This window comes from Dasypus novemcinctus, chromosome 18 (genome assembly GCF_030445035.2).
Source record: "Dasypus novemcinctus isolate mDasNov1 chromosome 18, mDasNov1.1.hap2, whole genome shotgun sequence".
NCBI classification, from domain to species: domain Eukaryota; kingdom Metazoa; phylum Chordata; class Mammalia; order Cingulata; family Dasypodidae; genus Dasypus; species Dasypus novemcinctus.
In genome coordinates, this window is record NC_080690.1 from 4,610,429 (window position 1) to 4,620,359 (window position 9,931).

The window sequence follows — 9,931 nt, forward strand, 5'->3', positions numbered from 1 at the left end:
AAGAATTAAAAAAAGAACAAAACAAAAAATATACATGGGGGGGATTTAGCTCTAGATATGTTATTTTAAGGGCCTACACCTCAGCTTTGACGTTTGCCTTCCAGGTGTGTGGTTCTTTATGAATGACAAGGGGTGGCGGTCTTGGCCCAGTGGTCAGGGCGTCCGTCTACCACATGGGAGGTCCGCGGTTCAAACCCCAGGCCTCCTTGACCCGTGTGCAGCTGGCCCACGCACAGTGTTGATGTGCGCAAGGAGTGCCGTGCCACGAATGGTGCCGCACACATGGTGAGCTGACACAACAAGATGATGCAACAACAACAAAAAAACAGATTCCTGTTCCGCTGACAACAACAGAAGCAAACAAAGAAGATGCAGCCAGTAGACACAGAGAACAGACAACCGGGGTCGGGGCGGGGGGGAGAGAAATAAATAAAATTTTTTTAAAAATCTATTAAAAAAAAAAAAAGAATGACAAGGCACTAGACTTGAGAATGGCGTGGGAGAGGGGATCTACAGTAAGGGCCTAGGGACAAGCTCAGGAATCCACATGTGACCTTGACCTGGAAAATATGTGTGGACCTGGCCTCATCCTGTGACCCCCTTCACCACTTGGTGAACCACCCTTTCACTTTTTTTCTTTAAGTAATGTTTTTTCCCCCAACTAAACTGGAACGCATGGCTGAGCAGGTGTTGCTCTGTGGTTCAGCGCCTGCTTTGCATGTACGAGGTCCCAGGTTCAATCCCTAGTACCTCCTAAAAAAACAAACTAAACTAAACAAAAAGGAATGCATGCTGAACTTGGAAAATACAGAAAAGTCCACAAGGGGAAAAAAAACACCATTTCTACACCATCCAAAAATAATAATTGTCCATATTGTAGTCTTTCGTATTTTTTCCTTGTATGATCTCTTTAGAATAGTAGTGTTAGGACTGGCTAATGCTTACCTACAGCATCCCATGAGCGAAGCATTGCTCTTTGTTCCCTGCACCTAACTCATTAAATCGCCTCAACCCTTTGAGGGGATATTACTACTTACCCTGTGTACAGATGGGGAAACTGAGGCCTGGAAAAGGTAACCACTTGGCCAAGGTTGCAGAGCGTGGCTTTGAACCCGGCTGCCGGGCTCTGGGCTCTGCACACCCAGCCTTGCCTGCTGCACAGGGTGCCGCTGGCGATGATAAAAGTGACGCTGCTTCGTGCGGAGAACTTGGAAAATGCACAGAGGGATACACATCACCCACCCAGGAGAACAGCTGTCAGTGTTTAAACGTAAATTGGCCCAATATTTTTCCTGTGCATGTGTCTCCTATGCATGTATGCAAATGAGCTGTGTGGAGCCTGCTCTTTTGTAGCCTGCTTTTTAGCCCCTCTTTAGCAGAGTGTAAGATTTTTTCTCATGTCAGTAAGTGCTCTTCTACGATATGATTTTCATTTATTTTTTTTAATTTATGATATGATTTTTTAAAAAAGATTTATTTATTTGTTCCCCCCCTGTGGCTTGTTCCAGTCTTTGTTGTCTCTTCTGTGTGTCCATTCGCTGTGCATTTTTTTCTCTATCTGCTTGTCTCCCTTTGTTGCGTCATCTTGTGCCAGCTCTCCGTGGTGCACAAGCCAGCCTGCCTTCATAAGGAGGCCCCGGGACATGAACCCAGAGCCTCCCATATGGTAGACGGGAGCCCGACTGATTGGGCCACAGCCGCTTCCCATGATATGATTTTAACAGGTGCACGTGACCGTTCACCTGCGCCTTCCCGAAATGCTGGGCATCTAGCTGGCTCCACCATCGTAAATGACAGGAGGGTGACACGCTTGCGCACGCCTCTGATCATGTGCCACAAATAAACTGGACTTGCTAGGTCAGCGGGGCGCCTGTTCATAAGGCTCCAGCACCCCCAGCCCGCGGCTGGTGCCCCTGACAGTGGCGGAGCACCCTGACACCCCAGAGATTCAGGCACCGTCAGATGGAAGCTCATTGGCGGGGCCCAGCACAGGAGGAAAGCGTGGGCACCTCGTTCAAGGGAGCAGGAGAAAGCCTTCACGGTCCATTTGCTATTTGATGCTGCACCCCCGTGGGCATGGGGATACTTGTGGGGCACGTGCAGACCCTCCCAGCACCTGCGCGCCCCCCCACCACTCTGGGGGCAGAGGGCAACAGCGGTCGCCAGGCAGGGGCGAGGGAGCCAGAACCGTCCTGGGGAGGCGGGCGGTGGTGGGACGGCGCAGGGGGTGACCTTGCTTACACAATGCAAATTCAAAGACACAATTATTAGGAATTTCCAGACAACAACTCAGCATTAAGCTCCAGCTGGGGCCCCTCCTGAGGGTGGGGCCCGTAAGACCCCTCAACCTCCCCCACCGGAAGCTGGCCTGTATGGTGCCACTGCGTCTGCCCCCAAGAGGAAGGCTCGAGGCTCTTGTCAACTCCTGTATCTTGTCTCTAGTTCTCTTTACTTCTGTCCTCAAGACCTCAGTTATAATACAAATGTCATACAAAAAAAGTAATGAGGGGCCTTGCCTTGTTTTCTACTTCAACGTCTAGTTTCCAGAAATACCCTGTGTCTAAAACTGTAGGTTGCTCTTGTACTAAAGCACACAGCTCAGTGATTTTGGTAAGATGGACAGAGCCTGCAGCTCAGAATTTGATTAATTTAAAAGGATCAACTTCTAAGAAATCTTGTTTATATAATAAGACCATATTTATCCCAATCCAAGGCCTGCCCAGATTGCCCTAAGGTGTAAAATGCCTCCTGCTGTACACGTGGATCCTTCCAATATCTGGTGACAAGTAGATGGTCTCCCGTTACCCATCAGTTGGCATAGTCATATGTGGTGTCTTCAGAACCAAAATCAACAAGAGTTCTCATAGAATTTTATTCATAGTAATTTGCATTTGGAAAATCTAAATTTGTTTAACTCTTCACCATCAATTGGTCAGTTCTTTAATATGATATGAGAGAAACTAACCAATTGCCATCCTTGACTTCTTCTTTTCCACCTCTTTACTATCCCCTATTTGTACTTTAAAATCGTACTCTATATAATGTAAACTGTAGTCCATGGTTAGTAGCAGTGCTTCAATATGTGTCCATCAAATGTATCAAATGTCCTACCCCGGGAAGCAGACGTGACTCAAGCAATTGGGCTCCCGTCTACCATATAGGAGATCCAGGGTTCGATGCCCAGGGCCTCCTGGTGAGGGTAAGCTGGTGCACACAGAGTGCTGGCCTGTGCGGAGTTTTGGCCCACGCAGAGTATTGCCCTGTGCAGAAGTGCTGACCACGCAGAGAACTGGTGCAGCAAGATGACGCAACAAAAAGAGACACGGAGGGAAACGGACTTTGGCCCAGTGGTTGGGGCGTCCGTCTACCATATGGGAGGTCCGCGGTTCAAACCCCGGGCCTCCTTCACCCGTGTGGAGCTGGCCATGCGCAGTGCTGATGCGCGCAAGGAGTGCCGTGCCATGCAAGGGTGTCCCCCGCGTGGGGGAGCCCCGCGCGCAAGGAGTGCGCCCGTGAGGAGAGCCGCCCAGCGTGAAAGCCTGCCCAGGAATGGCGCCGCCCACACTTCCCGTGCCGCTGACGACAACAGAAGCGGACAAAGAAACAAGACGCAGCAAATGGACACCAAGAACAGACAACCAGGGGAGGGGGGGGAAATTAAATAAATAAATAAATCTTTTTAAAAAAAAAAAAAGAGACACGGAGAAGAGATAATAAGGGATGCAGCAAATCAGGGAGCTGAGGTGGCACAAGAGAATGATCGCCTCTGTCCCACTCCAGAAGTCCCAGGATCGGTTCCTGGAGCTGCCTAATGAGAATACAAGCAGACACAGAAGGAAGAACACACAGTGAATGGACACAGAGAGCAGACAAGGGGGGGGGGAAATAAATAAATAAATCTTTTAAAAAAAGCCCCACCCTAATGAAGGATGTTGTTAAAGAGGGAAAATGTGGGAAAGGGAGGGAGTGGGACATATGGAAATCCCTTATATTCTTTATGTAACATTTATGTAATTTAAAGCTTCTTTTAAAATGTTTTTTTAAAATTTAATTATAAAATAAATAAGTACATAAATAAAATCATACTGTGGACCATGGCTTGGCCATTCCAACCCATACAGTGGGAAATGGCTTCTGATCAAAGACCAGTACATATTAAAAACATCTGCCCCCAATTATTTGAACAAAATAAATGTATGTATATATATATACACACTATAGTTTAGGGCAGTTTTTTTTCCCCCCTGCTAAGCTGTGCTCCAAAAGCACCCAACCGCTTCTACAGAAGAAACTTTAGGTCTTCAAAAGGTTAGGATAAGGGACCTGGCAGGAGAAATTCCTGGACCCCCATTCTCATTTCAATCAGAAGAGCTCTGCTTTTATCTGTCTAATAACTTGGACTTACACGGAAGATTTCAGCTGAAGAAGGATTGAAAAGCTACAACAAATTTAGATATCATTTGCTTAGGAAATGCTTTGCCATATCCTTAAATAATTATATCTTTCTCCATGCTAACCTTTGCCTCCACTAAATTCTTATCTCCTCCAGGGCAAGGATTGTGCTTATATCAGCTCTTGGGCTGGCATAATACCTCTTAAATAAACAGCTACTCAATAAAATGATTCAGCTAATTTTTAGTCATTTACATTGAAAATAAACTAGCCATCACATTTTTGACATGATTTCTAGATATATTGGTTGCACTAAGACCAATTAAGACTGGTCTAAGAAGAATAGAGTCTTAACTATAAAGTTAATCATTTTCAATGGAAAACAACCCTTTTAAAATGTTTCTGAATGTGTTTCTGAATGCCTCCATGCATTGTCTTAAATGATTTTTTATGTTCTAAAACGCCTTGATGACTCTAAAAGCAGAAGTATTTCATCTCCATGGATGAGAATGAAAAAGGGTGGTTTTGGATGCATATTATCTGTATATCCATATTGAGTCCCAGTATGTTATCAGATTATTTTGTGGTGTTCCTGTAATCTGGGCCAAGTCACCACGCACAAAAACAAACCACAATGATTTTCAGAACCGCAAAAATCAGAGAAGGGGGAGGTATCATCTGTGCAGCTGTGGCAACAATCTTATTGTTAGAGAACATGGGTATCTAATTAAAGAGTGCCTGGGAAGTTTGAGAACAAATTAGAGAAGTTGTTGCTATGCGTATCAGGCAGAAGGCTTTTCTTTTAGTAGAAAACATTCCTTTTGTGTGCTTGTTTGGTAGTTATTTTTTTCTTCAAAAATCAGGGTGCAAATTCAAATCTTTCGATTTTACTAATTCAACAAGAATTACTGATTTCTGGAGTCTAAATTTAATGCCACCTTAAGCTGCGTTGCCTTCCTTGTCCGGGGCTCTGGCACTGAGCCCTTTCCAGCACCCAGCTCACAGGTGCTAAGCGGTCTTGGTTAGAAGCACCCAGCTCACAGGTGCTAAGCGGTCTTGGTTAGAAGCACCCAGCTCACAGGTGCTAAGCCGTCTTGGTTAGAAGCACCCAGCTCACAGGTGCTAAGCCGTCTTGGTTAGAAGCACCCAGCTCACAGGTGCTAAGCGGTCTTGGTTAGAAGCACCCAGCTCACAGGTGCTAAGGGGTCTTGGTTAGAAGCACCCAGCTCAGAGGTGCTAAGCCGTCTTGGTTAGAAGCACCCAGCTCACAGGTGCTAAGCGGTCTTGGTTAGAAGCACCCAGCTCACAGGTGCTAAGCCGTCTTGGTTAGAAGCACCCAGCTCAGAGGTGCTAAGCCGTCTTGGTTAGAAGCACCCAGCTCACAGGTGCTAAGGGGTCTTGGTTAGAAGCACCCAGCTCACAGGTGCTAAGCCGTCTTGGTTAGCGTTACTCTCACCCCCGCCGCTTCCCGTGGAAAAGGTGCCTGGAGTCCAGGCAAACACGTAGACTCCTGCCATGAATTCTCTCCCGCCCCCTCTCTAAGGCAGGATACTGGAACTTCTAAGCTCGGGTTGTTAAAGATGCAAACATATTTTCAGTTTCTGATGATTTTATCAAGGACATAAATTTACGTCCAGTTCTGCAATCACACGGCCCTCCACGGCTCCCCGGGCAAGCACCCGGCAAAAACAGGGCGCTTGCTAAAACCCTGCATTTTCGAAAAATGTCGTCTGAAATGTGTCATGAACCTGGGCCTCCCCACCACTACCAAACTGATAAACTGACTTTACTTTTTAAAGTTTCCTATTATCCCAAATATTTTTGATTCTTTAAATGACTAAAGGAAAAGACACTTCTAACAGTTACAGTCTTTGACAGGAGAATGTATGTGGCCATACTTCATCATGAATTACCATGTTATTTCAAAGTAATGCCTTTTGATACCATTCTACCAGTTCCAAACAAAGCATAACTTTCGTATGATGAGAAAACAAACAAAAAAAACCAAATGTCACTGACAAGTACCCAGTGGAAAAACAAGTCCATCCTTTGAACGTGCAGAATGGCAAATTAAAAGTGGTGGGGTAGGGGGGACAAGGCAGGAAGGAGAGCTCCTGGGTAGGGCACGGGCCCGTGCTAAATTCTCGATCTGCTCCCCTCCCTCATGGCCTCAGGAGCTGTGGCGGTTTGGAGCTGTGCACCCCAGAAAAACGTGTTCTTAAACTGCATCCAGGGAAGTGGACGTGGCTCAACTGATAGAGCGTCCGCCTACCATATAGGAGGTCCAGGGCTTGATACCCAGGGCCTCCCAGCCCGTGTGCTGAGCTGGCCCACACGCAGTGCTGCTGCGTGCAAGGAGTACCCCTCGTAGGGGTGCCACACACGCAAAGAGTGTGCCCCACAAGGAGAGCCACCCAGCGCAAAAAATGCAGCCCGCCCAGGAGTGGTGCCGCACACACGGAGAGCTGACGCAGCAAGATGACGCAACAAAAGGAAGAGACACAGATTCCTGGGGCTGCCTGACAAGAATGCAAGCGGACACAGAAGAACACACAGTGAATGAATGCAGAGAGCAGATAAAGAAGTGGGGAGGGGGAGGAAGGGGAGAGAAAGAAAAAAAAAAATCTTAAAAGACAAAAAACAAAACTGCATCCATTATTGTGGGTGTGAGCCCTGGTAGACAATACCTTTCGATGAGGCCACTTGAGTCAAGGGGTGGCCCCGCTGAATCAGGCTGGGTCCTGATCCTGCGCCTGACAGCCTCGTTGGGAAGGCCACGAGGGGAGAGCGGCTCCAGGGACCAGCCAGAAGCTGGGAGTCAGCGGAACCAAGAGCCAGGAGGGGCCTCCTTGGGCACTGCCACGTGATGGAGAGGCCCAGGGCCAAGGGTCACTGGCAGCCAGCCCCAGAGTGCCACGGCCTTCTGGAGAGATCATCACTTTGATGACACCTTGAGTTTGGACGGCTCCTGGCCTCACAACCGGGAGCATGGAGTTCCTGATGCCACCCTGCTGCGTGGCGTTTGACTTAGCACCCAAGAAACCAAGGCGGCGACCGCATGAGGTCGATGCTATGGTCTTCACACTTTACAGATGAGGAAACCGAGGTTCTGAAGGGTTGTCTCCCCCCGAAGTCGTAAGTGCACGAGGAGCCCAGCTGGCCTGTGCGGGGCGCACACGGTTAAGTGCACGAGGAGCCCAGCTGGCCTGTGCGGGGCGCACATGGTTAAGCAGGACCCGCGGCCCGCGGGAGGGCCCCCCTGCTTGGCTTCTGGGCTCGGAACTGGGCCTCCTGTGCTGGAGGTGGCAGCTGCCACCGAGGGGAGGCGGGACAGGGATGGGGGAGGTGGTTGGTGTGGGAGGAGTGGGGTGGGGGGTGAGGGTATGCGGGAACCTCTTCTGTTTTTTAATGTAACATTCTTTGAGATGTATGTATCTTCAAAAAAATACAATTTACAAAAATGGTGGGGAGTGGGTTACATGGGAACCTCTTATGTATTTTAATGTAATGTTTTTTGTGATTAACTTTCATAAACAAGAAAACAGAACAGCAGCTATGCATGGCAGGGGAAGCATAGAGAGGTTGAGAGGTGACAAGTTTTGTTTGTGTGTGTCTTGTTTATTATTATTTTTATTATTGGAGTAATGAAAATGCTCGAAAATGACTGAAGTAATGAATGCCAACTACGTATTTATATTGAACACCATTGATTGTACACTTGGAAAGATTTGATGCTTTATTAATATGTATCAATAAAGTTGATCTGTTAAAAAAAAAAGAAAAGAAAAAGGGGGAGGCAGGGAGACGGGGGTTCCTCTGGCTCCCTCTGAAAACTACGCGGAAGGGGTGTCGCCGAGCTGCCCGCCTGCTGGCTGAGAAGCGCCGGGTTCCAGGTGGGGCCTGCGTAGCTGCTCCTGCCGCCAACACCCTCCTCCCGCCGGCCGCCCCAGCTCTGCAGTGGGAGGTCAGGCCGGTTCTCCAAACACCGTGCGCTTCGCACCAGAGCCTTGGCCTTGGCCGCACTTCCCTCTCCAGGGCTGAGGAATCTGAAAAATTGCAGCCCAAAGCAGAAAAGAGCAGGCCGTGGGCTGCGCCACAAGCCGCTCTTGGCCAGCTCACCCTGGAGAGTCTGTGACTGTTTAGATGAGAGGACAAGAAGCGCCACCTGGCCCCGCGCACCAGGTCAAACGGACAGGGGGTGGGAAGCAAATTTGGCCCAATGGCTAGAGTGTCCACCCAGCACATGGGAGGTCCAGGGTTCAAACCCCGGGCCTCCTGACCCGTGTGGAGCTGGCCCATGCGCAGTGCTGATGTGCGCAAGGAGTGCCCTGCCACGCAGGGGTGTCCCCCGCGTAGGGGAGCCCCACGTGCAAGGAGTGTGCCCCGAAAGGAGAGCCGCCCAGCACAAAAAAAGCACAGCCTGCCCAGGAGTGGCACCGCCCACACGGAGAGCTGACGCAGCAAGATGAACGCAGCAAAAAGAAACACCAATTCCCGTGCCGCTGACAAGAATGCAGGCGGACACAGAGAACACACAGCGAATGGACACAGTGAGCAGACAACTGCGGGGAGGAGGCCGGGAAGGGGAGAGAAATAAATAAAATATAAACTTAAAAAAAAAAAAAAAAGACGGGGGTGTGTGTCTGGGCCCAGGCCTTGGCTCGTCCTCAATATCAGGTGAGAGAAGAAAGATCGCCCCCTACTGGCCTCTCCGCTGCCTCCTTCCTGCTGCGCCCCGACAGTTTTTCCTCTGGACTCTGCAGCTCGTCTGCCTGGATTTGAGCCCTGGTCTGGCTGCTTCCCAGCTGTGTGATGGTGAACAAGCCACTGAGCTGCTCTGTGCCTCAGTTTCCCCGCTTCCAGGGGGATCGCCCTGGCCCACCCTCCTGGACGTGTGGCGAGGGTTTAATGATTAATACAGGGCGGCCACTTAGAATAGTGCCTGGAGCTGCGAGCCCCGTTTTGATCAGCCGCTCAGCAGCTGTTAGCTTGGCCGGGGGTGCCCAACGCCCCACCCCTAGCCGGGTTTCTGTGGCTGACACATTTGCTTCCCGATAAACTAGGCCTCGTTTGGACACGCACGCTTTTGTATTAGTCATCGACACCTTAGCATTCATCAGTTTCAGGCACTTCATCCAGATCGTGTTTTGACAAATAGAGGTACCAGCCTCCGGGCACCGGTATGGAGGAGGAGGGAGGGAAACGCGTATCGGGAAGAAGTCTTCCTGAACATTCCGGTTTTACCTGTCGGGTCAAGCTGCACCCACGGAGGTCCCTAATGAGGCTGGCAGTGCATGCAGGCCACACTCCTCCGGTGCACGCTGGACCGGCACCACAGTTCTCTCTTTGCCACTTTCTAAAACGAGGTGGCTCAGGGACTTGGGATTTCCAAGTTGCAAACCTGGCTCAGGTCCAACCCCTGAAGGCAACAGTGAGCAGGGGACTTCTTTTGAATTAGCAAATTTCTCCTAGGTAAAACTAGACCAACTCCAGCAATGTTGGAGATTTGGGCCCGAAGGGTATCGGGAATGAAAGAAAG